The 19420-nt window shown below is 40.4% G+C and overlaps 1 pseudogene; it reads left to right on the top strand.

The window, feature by feature from the left end:
• The window catches only part of LOC124048891, a 36039-nt pseudogene extending 25436 nt beyond the window's left edge, over nucleotides 1-10603 (top strand).
• The last annotated feature ends 8817 nt before the right edge of the window (nucleotides 10604-19420 follow it).

Raw genomic sequence — 19420 nt, 5'->3', positions numbered from 1 at the left:
ACTTCCATAGACTTACACAGTAATTATGACGACTTCCAGAGGACACCCTCCGACCCATCAGATCTCTTGCAGCATGAACTGACATGTTGTTCATCCAATCAAAGGATCAGAGCATGAATATAGTACTGAACACATGAGCTGCACTGCATAACATTTGGTGAGTAGTTGACTCAGAGAGAGAAAGACAATAGTTGAAGAGTTTTGAACAAATTCATTTCTTAATAAATGACTCACTAGTCACTTTAAACAATGCCACCTTTAATGCCACTTTAAGAAGAATGTTACATATCTTACATTAATTATATCACATGTATATACTGTATTGAGACCCAATCACTGGACACTTTAATAAATGGATCACTAGCCACTTTAAACAATGCCACTTTAATCATGTTTGCATATCTTACATTACTCATATCACATGTATATACTGTATTTTATACCATCTACTGCACCTTGCCTATGCTGCTCTGCCATCGCTCATCCATATACTTATATGTACATATTCTCATTTACCCCTTTAGATTTGTGTGTATTAGGTAGTTGTTGGGGAATTGTTAGATTACTTGTTAGATTTGTGTGTATTAGGTAGTTGTTGGGGAATTGTTAGTTTACTTGTTATATATTACTGCACTTTTGGAACTAGAAGCACAAGCATTTCGCTACACTCGCATAAACATCTGCTAACCAGGTGTATGTGACCAAAATGTTTTTATTTAATTTGATTTGGTAAGCTGCCTAAATGACTACCGCCCCATTGCACTCACATCGGTAGCCATGAAGTGCTTTGAAAGACTGGTGACGGCTCACAACACCATCATCCCGGAAACCCTAGACCAACTCCAATCCACATACCGCCCTAACAGATTCACAGATAACGCAATCTCAATCGCACTCCACACTGTCCTTTCCCACCTGGACAAAAGGAACACCTATGTGAGAATGCTGTTCATTGACTACTGCTCAGCGTTCAACACCATAGCGCCCACAAAGCTCCTCACTAAGCTAAGGACCTCTGCAACTGGATCCTGGACTTCCTGACGGGCCGCCCCCAGGTGGTAAGGGTAGGCAACACAACTGCCATGCTGATCCTCAACACAGTGGCCCCTCAGGTGTGTGTGCTTAGTCCCCTCCTGTACTACCTGTTCACCCACGACTGCGTGACCATCATTAAGTTTGACGACACAACGGTGGTAGACCTGATCACTGACAACGATGAGAAAGCCTATAGGGATGAAGTCAGAGACCTGGCAGTGTAGTGCCAGGACAACAACCTTCTTCCTCAAAGTGAGCAAGACAAACGAACACACCCCCATTCACGTGACAGGTGAAGGGGATAAAGAGTTCCTTGGTGTCCACAACACCAAACTATCATGGTCCAAACACACTGATAAAGTCGTGAAGAGGGCACAACCACACCTTTTCCCCTCAAGAGACTGAAAAGATTTGGCATGGGTCCCCAGATCCTCAAAATATTCTACAGCTGCACCATCGAGAGCATCCTGACCAGTTGCATCACCGTCTGGTATGGCAACTGCCCGGCATCCGACCGTAAGGTGCTACAGAGTAGTGGGTACAGCCCAGTACAACACTGGGGCGAAGATTCCTGCCATCCAGGACCTATATACAAGGAGGTGTCAGAGGAAGGCCTAAAAAATTGTCAGAGACTCCAGTTACCCAAGTCATAGACTGTTCTCTCAGCTACCGCACGGCAAGTGGTACCGGAGTGCCAAGTTTAGGTCCAAAAGGCTCCTTAAAACTTCTTAAAGTATAGGGGGCAGCATTTTCACTTTTGGATAAATAGCGTGCCCAATTTCAACTTCCTGCTACTCATGCCAAGAATATAGGATATGCATATTATTAGTAGATTTGGATAGAAAACACTGAAGTTTCTAAAACTGTTTGAATCATGTCTGTGAGTATAACAGAACTTAGCAAGCAAAACCCAGAGGACTAACCGTTCAGAATATTTTTTAAGGTCTCTGTCTGTTCAGTGAATTCTCATTGGGAAACGATATTTCTTCGGCACTTGTTTTCAGTTCCTACCGCTTCCACTGGATGTCACCAGTCTTTGGAATTTGGTTGAGGTTATTCCTTTGTGCAATGAAGAAGTACGGCCATCTTGGAAAAGGGTAACGCTGTTGAGAGTGCGCAAGACTTGAAAAGTAGTGTTAGTTTCCTCTCGTCCTCTATTGAAAACAGATAGATCCGTCTTCAATCTGATCGATTATTAACGTTTAAAAATACCTAAAGTTATATTACAAAAGTAGTTTGAATTGTTTTGGCAAAGATTACAGGCAACTTTTGAGATATTTTGTAGTGACTTTGAACAATTTGGAAGCTGTTTTTTTCTGGATGAAACGCACCAAATAAATGGACATTTTGGATATATATGGATGGAATTAATTGAACAAAAGGACCAATTGTGATGTTTATGGGACATATTGGAGTGCCAACAAAAGAAGCTCGTCAAAGGTAAGGCATGTTTTATATTTTATTTCTGCGTTCTGTGTAGCGCCTGCAGGGTTGAAATATGCTACTCTCTTTGTTTACTGTTGTGCTATCATCAGATAATAGCTTGTTATGCTTTTGCTATAAAGCCTTTTTAAAATCTGACATGTTGGCTGGATTCACAATGAGTGTAGCTTTAATTTAGTATCTTACATGTGTGATTTAATGAAAGTTTGATTTTTATATAATTTTATTTGAATTTGCAGCACTGCATTTTCCCTGGCTTTTGGCCAAGTGGGATGCAAGCGTCCCCTATACCATACGAAGTTAATTAACAGCTTCTACCCCAAAGCCATAAGACTGCTGAACAATTAAGCAAAAGGCCAGCCAGAAGATTTCCCCCCACCACCCTTTTTACACTACTGCTACTCGCTGTTTATTGTCTATGCATAGTCACTTTACCCCTACCTACATGTACAAATGACCTTGTTTAACCTGTACCCCCACACATTGGCTCAGTACCGGTACCCCCTCTACATAGCCTTAATATTGTAACTTTGTTATTTTTGTAAATATTTTCTTAACTCTATTTCTTGAACTGCATTGTTGGTTAAGGACTTGTTAGTAAGCATTTCACAGTGAGTTCTACACCTGTTGTATTTGGCGCATGTGACAATTACAATTTGATTTGATTGAGTATAAATATATGTGAGTGAGCAAATGATGGAGTGAGTGTTTGTATGTGTGTTGGAGTGACAGTGTGTGTGAGTGTGTAAGACCATCTGAGTGTGCATAACAACAGTGCAAAGATTGAAATAAAAGGTCAATAAAGATGCAAGGTTAACACAGATAGTCTGTGTAGCTGTTTTGGTAGTTACTTGGGGATAGAAGCTGTTTAAGAGCCTGTTGGTGTCAGACTTGATGACCGGTACATCTTGCCGTGCGGCACCGGTACCTCTTGCCTGCATCTAGCTGATCTGGGGAGTAATCATTAGTCTAAAATGTGTTTATTTTGGACAAATTCAGGTAGGTCCATCCAGAATCGGTAGAATGAATACACTCCTGATCACCAGTCACACACAGTTCACTTTCATAGCAGCCACGTACAGCATAATTTTTTATCGCATCTGCGCGCTCTCCTCCTCTCTCTTTCCCTTAGCTGTTGTGTTGTGCAGTGAAGTCCACAAACAATCTGTGACAAGGCACAAAAACCTCTCCAAGCCAAACATTCAAACCATAAATGCTAACCTCTACAGAGTCTCCATCGTTGTAACCATATCAGATCATGTTATACTCTACAAACTCAAAATCAAATGAAATTGTATTTGTCACATGTCCCGAATACAACAGGTGTAGACTTACAAGCCCTTAACCAACAATGCAGTTTAAGAAAAAGAAGAAATAAGTTATTTATAGAAATATTTACTAAAATAAACTGAAGTAAAACTAACGCTTTAGTAAACCCACGTGCACAATCAGGCATAACAGTGTACAGTAAGCAGTTTGCAATTACACCGGTGGCAATACATTTATAAAACCAAAAGCTTACCTTGACTTGGAAGAGATGCAGTGTTGGATGGCCTTAGCCAGCTAGCTAACAGCAATAGCATTCCTCTCTGTTTGAGTCAGGTTGTTGAGTAGGCTAAATTAGCTGCATTGGCTAAGTAAGTGAAAGGTAAAAAAAATATATATATATATATATAGCTAGCTCTCCCCCTCTGCTGCTTCTCCATATAATTAATATGACACATTGCGCATAAGCTGTTATTGACAAATGGACACACACCCCCAACCCTCGTCTTACCAGACGTAGATGTCCTGTCGATGCACCGAAAACCCAGCCAACTGTATATTATCTGTTTCGTTATTCAGCCACGACTCTGTGAAACATAAGATATTACAGTTTTTAATGTCCAGTTAGTAGTATAGTCTCGAATAGAGCTCCTCCAGTTTTATTCTCCAGTGATTGCACGTTACCTAATAGAACGTATGGTAGAGGCAGGTTAACCACTCGCAGACTAATTCTCACAAGACACCCTGATCTACACCCCCTGTATTTCCTAATTTTCTTCATGTGAATTACAGGGATTTGGGCCTTGCCTGGGAGCAATATCATATCCTTTGCGTCAGATTCATTATATCATTTTGTTTTGGCCAGTTCGAGGTGAGTAATCGCTGTTCTGATATCCAGAAGCTATTTTAGGTCAATAGAGATGGTAGCACCAATGTTATGCACAAAATAAGTGAGAAAAAAAACACACAAAATGGCACAACTGGTTAGGAGCCCGTAAAACAGCAGCCATCCCCTCCGGCGCCATTCTTCCATCTGACTCTACACTCTATACACATGCACACCCATTCACATACAAGCTGCTACTACTCTGTTTATCTTATATCCTGTTGCCTAGTCCCCTTACCCCAATCAATATATACCTCCATCACTCCAGTATCCCTGCACATGTAAATATGGTAGATAAATATTTTCTGAAATCAGTATGCTACTTACTTTGTGTGCAAGGCCCTATTGAATGTGTCACTGGCCGTGTCTGAAATCAGTTTTGCCTACTACTTACTTAAACTGCATACTGTCTACTAATTTTACTACATACTATTTAGCACGTACTGTTTAGAAAAAGAATGCAGTATGCCACGCCCGAAACGTCTTACTTTTGGTGCATTCAAGACAACTAGGAATTCGTCAACAAAATTAGCTCAGACCGTGTAAAATCAGGATGTCTGTGATCTTCAGGTCAAAGAAGTGTCTGAGTTTCTGACTATTGGGATGACCATTCAAAACTAATTTTCCCAGTCGGAGCAGGTTTTTTTCCAAGGTCCATCAGTGTCGGCTTCACATATGAACCGGAAAGTATGGTCTGTAGCCCAACCCAGTGACCTTTCATGTTATTGTTGTGGGCTAAGTAGCTAGCATTTGGAATGACGTATTTGGAGTGAACTTGAGTGTACTGTAGGCCTACACATGTATCAATGGCAGTCACCTGGAGTTTGAGAGGAGTGGGAAAAGCAGTAGAGGAATGCAGTGGTGAGGCAAAGGGCTCGTACTGAGGACAACTGGCTACTACTCTGAACTGTGTGCTGAGGTTTCTGGTGCCCAGAGCTGGGTAGGTGCCATACATCGTGAAGGATGCTAGTGGCTACATGACTCAAGCTATTCCTATACAAGATCGTCACCCATCTCCCTGACCACCTTCCTCTGATCAAGCCATGAGCTGTGCCTCTCCATCTTTGGAGGATGTATGCACTCAAAGACTTGGCCTCTATTGGTTGACCTAACTATAGCTAGGCTACTCATGATATTGCTTGTTTGTTTTTTGCTTTTGATGCGCTTTGAGATTGTTATGAAAAGCATTATAGAAATTCAATTTATTATTATACCAAAGCAACAGCAGTGTGCAGGGTTTCTTTTTACTTTGAACTTATCTAATTGTTACCATGTACCTGCAACAAGATAGCTCAGATGTGCGAGTGCATTTTTTTATGTTGAAAGTAAAACACACGAACAGTAAATGTACCGGTATCACATAAATAAAAAACATTACAAACAAGAAACACTTTCAATGAGAACAGAAATCCACTTTGGGTTTTAAAAAACTAACTTCACCAAAAACAGTAAAAAATGAATACATTAACAGCTATAAATCAAATGTATACAAAATACATAAAACTACTTTTAGTCATGGCCTCTAAAATGGCCATACGGAGTGCCTCACGGGCGGTCACCTCCTTCTCCCACCTCCCCATCTGGACCCTTTGGGGATAAAGAGGAGCCCACATTTATTTTTGCTTAAGCCTAAGGTTCTCCCACTTATTTTTCTCCCATGCAGGTGACAGCTTCCCCTCCAGCTCACACTCCTTTATCTAGATCCTGAAAAGACATGAGATTGAGTACATTAACCAAAACATGAGTAAAGTAAAGTTGTTTGAACTTTATGTAGCTAGATGGCCACATACTTTATAAAATTGGCGTGCCAAGGTGAAACAGTAATGAGTGCAGCTTACCATTACTTTTACCTTAACAAGGGTGTATATAAACATTTGCAAAACGTTTTGCAACAAAAACTAGCGTTTCTATTGGAAAGGTTCAGCAAACGAAAGAGGGAACCTGCCTGAATCTGTCCAATAGAAACACTAGTTTTCGTTGCAAAACAGAAGATTTTGCAACAGTTTGGGGTAATGATTCCACCCATATGTGCAATGAAACTAACCAGCTAGCTAACTAGGCTAAAGTTAAATATGAAGTTGACGGTGAACAGCAAGTAACCATGTAACTAGCAAACGTTACTGATCGAACAGTTATAACTTCTAGTCCTAGCTAACTACTAAAACACATAGCTAGTTAAAGGCACAGCAGGCAGCTACAAATCAGCTACAAAGCCAAAATGAGAATAACATCCTGGCATTTACAGCATACTCTATTTTAAAAAAGTTCAAAAGTTACATACTATAAAACATTATATTTTTGTACACTGAGAATGTGTCATGTGTGATTGTGTTGTTTCCCACTTTTGGTTCATTTCGGTAGTGCATCTCCATATCTAATTGACAGCTTATTATCAGCTCTTGTCAAAGGAGAAATCATTATGACATCTGGGCATCAAAAATATACTTGATTTTCGAAATGTCACATACTATAAAACATTTTTTTTTTTTGCATATGCCAACGGCCTACTATTTAGGACGCAAGTATGGGTATTCGGACACAACCACTGTCTGTCACCTTGATTACTCCAATTTGTCTCTCGATCTGTGCATCTACGTTATAAACTTTCATTTATAGGCTAGGTTGTAGCATGATGGGTATAGGTCAAATTGGAGTATCATGTAGTAGCCTAAACCGCATCGATGTTACATTGAGCTTGGTGAATGGAATATGAATGACAGTCCTGCCAATATGCTGTAATAGAAATTAGGCCATGCACATAACAACTAGTCTTCCCTAGTATTAAAACGCCACCGACCGCCAATGAGTTGCTCCATTTCTTACTGGAATAACAGCAGCAGATCCACAAAGCTCTGAGGTTTATAGGAATATTTTGGCTTTCTCCTAAATAAATAAAAAATGAGTCCTATAATCACATAATCCATAACATTACTAGTAGTGTGTTTGTTTCAGATGCTACGAAGAAAGATCACATTCAATATGAATGGAGTTGATGTTCATTATAAAATGTATTTTATTTCACCTAGATCTATATCAGTGTCTCCTTCCTCACTCTGCTGACATCAACATCTGTCCTATTTCACGTTCATAGTCTGTCTGTAACAAATCCCCCCCTCTCTAGCTACAAGTATTCAGTGTAAAATGTTTGTTTATGTCCGTGCTGTCTTGAGTTTACGTCACACTCTTTAGAATCCGTTTTAAGCGGAGCGGGATGGCAGTCACTTCGCCAGCACCCATAAACTCTAAGTCTCTGAAGCAGAAAGATTTTGCGCCTTTTTTTTCATGTTGGCAAGGCCCAAAGGTTTTAGAGAGAACCATGATGAGAGAGAGAAAGAAGTATGGGATGGCTGTAGTGTGATGCAGAGAGGGAGTCGTTAAATCCAGCCCTGCTAATGTCCAGGAGATTGGAGTTATTTAATGGCTCTAATGCCTTGTCACTGATGTAGTATAATGGAGTATGGCTATTGGCTATGCATCTGGGCAACATAGCACCTGGTTGTTAGGAACTATACTGGATCTTCACTGTGCCCTATCTCTGCCACATGGTGGGGCTGAAGAGTCCCACCATGTGAGGATCTGGAAGGTTTTTACTTATGTTCATTTGAGGTGGTGGAGAAGATACTTGATGTTTAATTTTACACGTGGGCTTAGTTTAAAACCAATAATAATATTTAGGCTTGGACCATGTTGAGTGACTGGTTGTGGTGTCTTCCTCCCTTCCACAGGTCTCTGAACACTGAACTGTCCTGGATCCTGGGCTGCCTCGCCAGTATTCCCCCGACTCAGACACCTGCCTCAGTGAAAGGTACATAACAGCTTGGGAATACTGTAGGATTTGAAATGCAGTGATACAACCACTGAATGAGTTTACATGGGGACGAATCCTGACTTTTTGTGTAAATTATTATATTTTGTGTAAATTAATATCAATGGCTGCACAATTGAGTTGATGAACAGTTAAATTGTTAGTCAAGTTACAAATGGTTGAAAGTTCAATGGTATCCTTCCATTTTCCTCTATTTCCTTTCTCATGTTCAGCATCCTGACTATTGTTAGTCCTGTTTGTTTCTCATAGCAGCACCTCACCTGCCAGATCTGTTTAAATGTTCTCATAATGACAGTGATTTCCTTGGCCACATGCAGTTTTACTAGGAGGCCAGAGGGAAGGAAAGGACAGCCAGCAGTGTTCTGGTTCTACACTGAAAACACCTTTTGTTTACTCAACAGCTGACTTCACGTCAAACGTGGTGGAAAATGTCCTGTGATTCAGCCATGTTGAGTTTGTATGAGCGAGTGCTCTTCACTCGTAAAGAGAACAGGCCGCCTTAAAGAGAAGCTAACCTGTTTTCTTTTTCTTCTTTTTGTCTTTCATTTTCTACTTTTCTCTCCTTGCAATGTTTCTTTTTCTTTCTTCTTGCTACACCCCTCTCCCCTATTTCTCTTGCTCTCTCTCCAGATGAAAAGTAAACAGGAGAATGAGGGGAGTGTGGGGCTGTAGTCTGTCCCCGTCCTGCAAGCTGCGGATATTCTCCTTTACAAGTGAGCTCAGTCTCAATTAAGTGTGGGTGTGCAGCAGCAAATAAATTAAATTAATATTTTTTTAAAGAAATTCTATGTTGTATGTTGTTACGGGTCCACTCACATCCCAGTAGGATAAGATCAGGTCCAACATCTGGACTTGGCTCAGGACCTAGCCCGCATCTTCAAGAACACATATGGAGACTTATTCCCTGAGCCACGTGTTCTGCTCAGTAAGTTACTGTGTACCACACAGGGGTTACATCTATGGATGCAGGCAGTGTAGTACATTTTCTCTTACTCAGACACTCACTCATATGTAAACATACTCAAAATCCAACTCTCTCTTTCTCATTTTCTCTCTCTCATACACTACACATAGATCCCGTATGGATACATACATCCAGATGCACATGCACAAAGACACATGGCCAGCATGTCCTACTGATGGATACTTAACCCCACTCTGGTACACTCCGTTTATGCTCCTTCATTATCGCCATCATGAAAGCACAAGATGTAACCAGCCATGCGTGCAATGGAGCTTTGATTAAAGGACCGTTCCCTTCCTCATATATCTGAGAAATAAAGTGATAATAGATTTGGGGAGGCGGGAGGGGGTATGTCCTCAAGACGACTTCAGAGATGTGTGTGTGCGCCCGCGTGTTGAGATGGATAGATAAGTGTGTGTGTATTACAGGGGCGGGTTAGGGACAGTGGTTGGCTCAGGCTGATTGATGCTGTCTTTTTGTGCCGTCTTTGGATGTTTACCGATGGACGTTTTGTGGGAAAGAGACCAGAGCAACAGCTTCTGGCAGACCTGCCAGTCATCCCCCACCACTTTGAATCCCAATCAAAGATGTCCTCTTAAATCACCCTGAAACAAAGAGCTCATCAGGAAAGAGACCTTCCCCCATTCATCCTCCAGTGCCACCCCCCATGCACCCCTGACTTCTCTGCTGACAGCATACTGCCAGGACCTGGTTCTTTTTATCGGGATATGATTAACTGATGTAATGATATCCCATGCATACATTCACCTTAATAACAATAATAGCCATATCGCTGCCAAACACAACCCAGCCTTAACAAGGCCTATTCTCTTTTCATCCCAATCAAGCTCCACACGGAAGGTCAAATCCCTCCGCGACCCCTCCAAGATGTCCAAGTCAGACCCCCAGAAGATGACGACCATCAACCTCCTTGACTCGCCCGACGACATCGTCCTCAAAATCCGCAGTACCGTCAGACTTCACCTTCGTGGTGACCTTTGACCCTGCGGCACACCTGGGTGTGTCCAACCTGGTGCTGATGCACGCAGAAGGTTGCACGGTGGAGGAGGTGGTGGGGCTAGACACAGGGATGTACAAACAGGGCCAGGGAACTGGCTGCACCCATCCTCAAGGAGGTCAGCCACAGAGTAGACTTTTACTGAAGGAGGGGGGGACTTGTTAAACTGTTTAAAGAAGTAGAGACTTGCACTCTGTGTATGGGGAATGGACGATTCTACTGGTGCTTGACTACGTTTGCTTGAGTTACGTATATTGTCGCCATTTATTCATCTCTATGCCTTGCTTCAAATTAATGTCAATATATTTTTTACTTAAACAATAAATATATGCATAGGATATGGTATGGGTTTTCTGTGGAAAGTCCAATGAGAACTCTCAAGCTCTAATACAATAAACAGACACACACGCACGTCATCAGATACAGTCTGTGGGTAGTGAGTAATGAGTAGGCCAATGCCCTGTCAATAGTAGGCATTCTGCCTGTTCAGTTCTGGGCTCTTGTCTGCAGATGGAACATAAAGAAGAGCTCAGCCTCACTGTGATACTTGGATAGACTAACCTGGGATCCTGACTGCTTAGGATAATATTTTCACCCTCTTTGCTCCCACCATCCTGGTGATGGAGCAGATCATCTGTGGGAGCTGGACTCTGATGTAGTTTTCCAGATCCATATTTACCTGGGAACTAACTTGTCAGATCACATCCAACTGCAGTTTATTTCAACTTTAGTATTTGCAGTGGCATAAGCAGCAGACTGAAAATACAGCCTATTCATATGAGCCAATAATAGCTTACAATGACTAAGGACTAGTCATTTAATTTAATTCTAGACTCAGCGAAATGATGTTGGCACGAGCAGCACCGCAGATATTGAAATGAGCGAGATGCAACACTTTGTTCTGACGCAGTATCTGTGCAGAGATTCGCTTCACGCTGTTACAGCATGGTAGCCACAGGACTTTCATTTGCATTTCTTTTTTTGTCAACGATATACACAAAACCCTCTTAACATCTCTGGGATATGTGGGACCCTGGCCAAAAGCCAGGGGAAATGCAGAGCGCCAAATTCAAAATAAATTACTATAAAAATCTATAAATCATTAAATCACACATGCAAGATAGCAAATTAAAGCTACACTTGTTGTGAATCCAGCCAACTTGTTAGATTTCAAAAAGGCTTTTCGGCGAAAGCAAACGATGCTATTATCTGAGGATAGCACCTCCGTAAACAAAGAGAGAAAAGCATATTTCAACCCTGCAGGCGTGACACAAAACACAGAAATAAAAAGATAATTCATGCCTTACCTTTGACGAGCTTCTTTTGTTGGCACTCCAATATGTCCCATAAACATCACAAATGGTCCTTTTGTTCGATTAATTCCGTCGATATGTGTCCAAAATGTCCATTTATTTGGCGCGTTTGATCCAGAAAAACACCGGTTCCAACTTGTGCATCGTGACTACAAAATATCTCAAAAGTTACCTGTAAACTTTGCCAAAACATTTCAAACTACTTTTGTAATACAACTTTAGGTATTATTTTACATAAATAATCAATAAAATTGAAGACGGGATGATCTGTGTTCAATACAGGAGGAAAATAAACTGTAGCTAGCTTTCTGGACATGCGCCTCTAATAGTACACTACAAGTGACCCTCGTTCTGAACAGGGCTACTTCTTCACTACACAAAGGAAAAAACCTCAACCAATTTCTAAAGACTTGACATCCAGTAGAAGCGATAGGAATTGCAAGAAGGTCCCTTAGAAATCTGGATTCCCAATGAAAACCCATTGAAAAGAGAGTGACCTCAAAAACAAATCTGAATGGTTTGTCCTCGGGGTTTCGCCTGCTAAATAAGTTCTGTTATACTCACAGACATGATTCAAACAGGTTTAGAAACTTTGAGTATTTTCAATCAAAATCTAATAATATGCATATCTTATCTTCTGGGGATGAGTAGCAGGTAGTTGAATTGGACATGCATTTCATCCGGATGTGAAAATACTGCCCCCTGTCACCAAGAAGTTAATGTCAAAAATGGAAGAAAATTGTAACATTTCTTTTTTTTAAAGATGAAAAATAAAACGGGAATATCATGATTTATATAAGTTGGCCTATTCAACACCCTGGGTCAATAAATGTTGGAATCACCTTAGGCAGTGATTACAGCTGTGAGTCTTTCTGGCTGAGTGTAAGAGTTGTGGTTGTTGATCATTGCTAAACAAACATTTTACATTTACATTTAAGTCATTTAGCAGACGCTCTTATCCAGAGCGACTTACAAATTGGTGCATTCACCTTATGACATCCAGTGGAACAGCCACTTTACAATAGTGCATCTAAATATTTTAAGGGGGGTGAGAAGGATTACTTTATCCTATCCTAAGTATTCCTTAAAGAGGTGGGGTTTCAGGTGTCTCCGGAAGGTGGTGATTGACTCCGCTGTCCTGGCGTCGTGAGTGAGTTTGTTCCACCATTGGGGAGCCAGAGCAGCGAACAGTTTTGACTGGGCTGAGCGGGAACTGTACTTCCTCAGTGGTAGGGAGGCGAGCAGGCCAGAGGTGGATGAACGCAGTGCCCTTATTTGGGTGTAGGGCCTGATCAGAGCCTGGAGGTACTGAGGTGCCGTTCCCCTCACAGCTCCGTAGGCAAGCACCATGGTCTTGTAGCGGATGCGAGCTTCAACTGGAAGCCAGTGGAGAGAGCGGAGGAGCGGGGTGACGTGAGAGAACTTGGGAAGGTTGAACACTAGACGGGCTGCGGCGTTCTGGATGAGTTGTAGGGGTTTAATGGCACAGGCAGGGATCATTTTCAGATCTTGCCATAGATTTTCAAGCAGATTTAACTCCAAACTGTAACTAGGCCACTCAGGAACATTCAATGTCATCTTGGTAAGCAACTCCAGTGTATATTTGGCCTTGTGTTTTTGTCCTGCTGAAAGGTGAATTTGTCTCCCAGTGTCTGTTGGAAAGCAGACTGAACCAGGTTTTCCTGTAGGATTTGGCCTGTGCTTAGCTCTATTCCGTTTCTTTTTACCCTAAAAAAAACTCCCTAGTCCTTGCCGATGACAAGCATACCCATAACATGATACAGCCACCACCATGCTTGAAAATATGATGAGTGGTACTCAGCAATGTATTGAAATTTGCCCTAAACATAACACTTTGTATTCAGGAAAACAACTGAATTGCCGTGCCACATTCTTTGCAGTTTTACTTCAGTGCATTTCTCCTTTTCACGGTTAATTAGGTGAGTATTGTGGAGTAATGTTGTTGATCCATCGTCAGTTTTCCCCTATCACAGCCAATAAACTCTAACTGTTTTAAAGTCAACAGTGGCATGAACGGGCTCCCAAGTGGCGCAGCAGTCTAAGTCACTGCATCTCAGTGCAAGAGGCGTTTACTGCCGGACATGATTGAGTGTCCCATAGGGCGGTGCACATTTGGCCCAGCATTGGCCGGGGTAGGCCGTCATTGTAAATAAGGATTTATTTTTAACTGACTTGCCTAGTTAAATAAATTATGAAATTATAGTGAAATCCCTGAGTGATTTCCTTTCTCTCCGGCAACTGAGTTAGGAAGGACACCTGTATATTTTTAGTGACTGGGTGTACTGATACACCAGCCAAAGTGTAGTTTAACTTCACCATGATCAAAGGGATATTCGATGTCTGCTTTTTTTTTTTACCAATCTACTAAAAAGGTGATTTTCTTTGTGAGGCACTGGAAAACCTCTGGTCTTTGTGGTTGAATCTGTGTTTGAAATTCACTGCCCGACTGAGGGGCCTTACAGATAATTGTATGTGTGGCGTACAGAGATGAGTTAAACACAATTATTGCAACTTATGTGACTTGATACATTTTTACTTACTCCTGAACTTTTTTTGGCTTACCATAACAAAGGCTGTGTCTAGACTTGACAGTTCATGCAGTTTTAGTATTCTGATCATAGAGTTCTGATCATGGAATTCCGTACACGTCATGTGTCTACCCCTACATTTAAATGTGTCTACCTTGTCCACAGTGTGTCCGGATTCTCTTTTCCCGCTCTATATTCAAATGTCAGTATGCATTCTACAAACAGTGGAATAGGCTAAATATGACAACACAACAACTGATGACAGTAGCTAACTACTGTAGCTAATTAGCCAGCTTACCTCTGTAGCCTGCTAAAGGGATTGCAAATGGGTTAGCATAACTCGAGCCTAAGAAACATTGTTTTTCTTCTCAATATTTGCTAGGTGGCTAGCATTTATGAGGCCAGCAAACACGTTCCTCACAAGCTAGGAATGTATTTCCTCCAACGCTAGTGACAACAAAATCTCAAAGTAATCCATTTCAAATTCAGGCTGTAACAACAGTGGAAAAGGGGTGTGAATACTTTCTGAAGGCACTGTAATATTTTACTAAATTAATCATTTCAAACCTTGCTTACATTTGTATATGTCTCTGATGTGTGTGGGAATACTTGTGAAACGATTTTCAAAATGTAAATCAATTGGGGCTGATTTCCTTGTGTTTAGTATTTTATGTCCAACAATGAAAAAATATATAATACTGATGATAATAAAAAAAAATGCTCAGAACTTGGGGAGCCAAATAAGACCACCTGCGGGCCAAATTCAGCACGTGGGCCGCTAATTGAGGAAACCTGATCTCAATCACATGGCTGACTCTACCTACAGTATGATATGCTATTTTTATAGAATATTAACTTGCAGGATCTCTCCGTAGGCTATAAAACCTTTCATATATGTCAAGGTAATTTGAATATAAATGTAGTGCTAATGGAATCGAGCTTAGTTGAGTACACATATAAAGGTCTCGATTCGAATTTCTAACGTTTTTACGCAGGTCGACTTGATTTATTTTAAAACATATAGGCCTGTTTCGTTTTTGTTGCCTGCCTCGGCTGAATCTCTCTCCTCTCGGTCTTATATTATGACCAGACTTCATATGTAGCCGAAATGTGTCCGGTTTATAGGAATATGTATAATACACTGAATAGGAGTGTATGCCCAATTTGCCCACCTGAAAAGCTATACATGTATCTCAATGGAGGCTATATTCCATCAGAGCATAGGCCAAAACTTGGAAAAAGCCTGCACCCTCAGATCCGCTGAAGTACTCTGACTGGACTATAAGGCACTTTCATTCGCAACACATGTAGCCGGACTCAGATACTTTATGAAGTGTTAGATTCATTTCATTTAAATTGAAAACGTAACGGAGGCAAATGCATTTTTATTTCACCTTTATTTAACCAGGTAGGCTAGTTGAGAACAGGTACTCATTTACAACTGCGACCTGGACAAGATAAAGCAAAGCAGTGCGACAAAAAACAACAACAGTGTTACACATGGGATAAACAAACGTACAGTCAATGACACAATAGAAAAAGTATATGTACAGTGTGTGCAAGTGTAGTAAGATTAGGGAGGTAAGGCAATAAATAGGCCATAGAGGCGAAATAATTACAATTTAGCATGAACACTGGAGTGATAGATTTGCAAATGATGATGTGCAAGTAGAATACAACGTTTAGGAAATGTAGCCTATTTAAGTGTACATTTTCATTTGACGTTAGTCAAAAAAAACATTGAGGGTTTTATATGCATGTTTTAATTTGTGTTTGACTTTTGTACTGTAGTCCGATTGGTAATATATTTATTGATTTACTCAGAAGTTTGAAATAACATAAACCTGAAATAACCCACTGGGCAAAAACTGTTTGAATCAACGTGGTTTCCACGTCATTTCAACCCCCCCCAAAACGATGACATTGAATCAACGTGGGAAACGAACTGCATTTGCAAAAAGTCAAAGGTAAGGGCTTTTTTTTAGTTTGATTAACTTTTAACCTAAATCCAATTACATGGTGAACTTGTTAGTTGTATTTCACGTTAGTTGACGACTCAATCAAAGTAAATCAAAACCAGATATGTAACTGACATCCGTGCAATTACATTTTCTTTCCAAACGGAAATATTTGTCAGAGCAAACAATCACGTTCAGAAAATAAACGGATTATTTCCACGCTCCTTAAAATTCCCATGTATGGTCAACTCAAAATAGTATTTGTATAGGCCATTCTGCTGTGTTATCTGAAGGCATAGGTCGAAACCAGATAATAGCATTGAACTCCTCCCGATCGGGTTTTCATGTGTTATACCCTGCAGCAGCTCACTGTGTAAACACCGAATCCACTGAAGAGATCTGCGTGATTTCTAGGATTTGGCCCTTAATTCAGAATTTTGCGTTCAGTGTTTGGAAATACCTGACCTGTCAGTTGACGGAGAGGAGACCGGGTCGCCTATAGCCTGAACTGCCAGTTCATTTGGAAGTTTTATAAACAGCCGATGTGTCGTCATTTTAGATGGTTTACTGCGCCCGGACATGTTTCCTCTGTTGCATGGTTTACTTCCCCGAGGTCACGGGGTCAAACGACTTCTTGCACATATTGAATGTGAACGGTGGGTGTTGAAGTCTTTAGCCACTTCATAATCAACAAAATTATATCCAGCTACAGTGAAAACTGAAAAGTAACCCATATCTTATTCCGCTGATTAGCTCAAGTAGGGCCGTTATGAAAAACTCTCATGATCATCTGAAATGGAAATCCTGCATACTTTCTAGTGAGACATTTTTACATTTTCCAGTAACAGAAATTGGGATCTAAATGGTTTTAGAATGGGCGACAGTGCTCGAGTATTTTGATATTATAGGCCCAATTCTTCCCTGGGGCCCTGAGGGATTTACACTCTTTGTCCTGGAATATTGGACATTATGCACTCATTTGCCTTGTGCAATTTTAGGGCTATAGGTGTGAAATACCCTACATGGCCACCGTAGGGCGGGAGACACTAAAAATCCAGGCATGATGGCAACATGCTTACCACATTTTAGGTATAAGCGTTTGCACATTGCCAAATGTTGCTAATAGTCCTATCTTAAAGTTTGTTTGATGGTATCGTTTCAATATTGTTTTCCTATATGACCATGTTGGTGCTGCTACACCCACCGCTTTGTTATACTCCTATTACAAACCTTTCCTCGCAGATATTAGGCTAGCTATTATTTACTTAACCTCGTTCCCGTTTTTAATTATGGTTGACAAATAATTTTAATTTCACGTGTAGCTCTGTAGGGCTGTAGCCTATGCGATAAATTCATATTTCAATGAGAAAGGACCACGACGATTGACTGTTTTTATGGTATTTTTGTTCATTTTGTATTTTAATATTTTCAAAGTTAATGGATTATGAACTTCAAGTTCTACATTGATAGGCATTCAGCAATCACATCTTGAATTACAATGATCTTCGTTTACTACTTTTATTTTCTAATGAATTTCAGGATGAATTAACATTTCCATCTTGTTGTCGTTAATGATAATTTAGACTGCTTATTCATTATTATTTAGTCTGAATTAATAGCTATATTCATGCATCAATAATGTGTCAAGCTCAGGTGGTGATTGAAATTCAGTTTATTTAGCCTGACACAAGTAGTCCGGTTTGTTTCGTTGATGCACCAGGTTTGCATTTACGCTGGGATGATTTCCATAACTCGAAGACTGTTGTTAACATTTTGACATAGACTACGTTGTAGAATAATTAATTTAATTTCTACAGCACTTTTCATTACAGAGTCATCTCAATAGGCTACTATATGCAGAAAAATGCAAAATACATAGTCCTACATTCATTATAATAATAAAATAAAGGTTATGCTTGTTTGAAATGAATGGTTTACCAAGCGACTTTGTATTTTCTGTAGTGCGGACTTGGCTCAGGGAACGCTCGTTTGGTTCAAGTCAAGGGGTCTAATACTACAACTTTCCCAATAAAAAACAGTCATCTAAACGTGTTAATTCATGGTCAATTTTGTGCGCTTTGGTTTTATTTCATACTTCACGTTTGTACAAATGCTGTATAGCGTAGACCTACATCTAGAGAAAGATACTGTATATCACTTCTTAGTTCAACATTGTATTTAGATCATGGCCTATGTATATCATAGGACATATATGTTTCGGTGTTTGCCCAGTCTCTCTTTTTTCTAAAGAGGCACACTTCTGAAAAATCCTGACTTTATTAATGTCATGATTAATAGAAAAGATGATTAGGTCTACCATAAAAACCATGTATAACTCAATAATTCCATTTTATATTCCGTTTTGTTACATCTTCTCCACTTTGAAAGATATGATAAGAAAATATTGTCTATCCTTCGTTTTAAACGTGTGAGTGTGTAAACGTTATTCATTAGATAAGCTATTTAGGTTGCTTTACTGAACTGGTTCTAATATTTAGGCTACCAGCGATTGCGCACTGACCGCACCAGCAACATGCACGCGTTAGGATTAAAACAACCGAGGCAAATAAAACTATGAACAAAACATTGTTTTCAGTGTCTTCTGCAATTTAGTGCACAGTGCACAACTAGAGGCTACATATAACCGGTTTCAATTACCTAATAAAGATCATTATTGTCATCTATATTTTTCCCTCAGTCAAATAGGCTACTATTGGTTCCGACCAGGCCACCTGTCACGGTCTTTGAGCTCGCTCTGTTTTTCAGCTGTTCATGAAGCTGTAATGTAACTTAATTCAATCTGGTAATATTGAAATCAATAAAGCCCTATTTATGCATTAGAGTAGACTATGATACGTGGTGATGAAAAGTAAGTGGACAGTGTTCCGACATTGTATGGATCCTAATACAAATTCGGAAACATAGCCAACCTTTGTATAATACCGCATTATAAATGTGGTTAGTTGGAAACATCACTTGTTCTTGGCCCTTTATACATGTCTTCGCACATTCAGTAGCTGTGCATGGAGGCTTTCAGTGACAGTTTATCATTGCACAATGATTTCATACAGGTAATTCAAGTAAATCTTAGTAACATATTTGTAGAGGGGGGGTAGGAGGTTCGGATGGGGGGGCAGGTGGGGGACATGGGAGCAGGTAGCT

The sequence above is a fragment of the Oncorhynchus gorbuscha genome, linkage group LG01 (genome assembly GCF_021184085.1).
Source record: "Oncorhynchus gorbuscha isolate QuinsamMale2020 ecotype Even-year linkage group LG01, OgorEven_v1.0, whole genome shotgun sequence".
Lineage (NCBI taxonomy): Eukaryota > Metazoa > Chordata > Actinopteri > Salmoniformes > Salmonidae > Oncorhynchus > Oncorhynchus gorbuscha.
The sequence above is the reverse complement of the archived record's forward strand: the minus strand, read 5'-3'. Positions and strand labels throughout refer to the sequence as shown.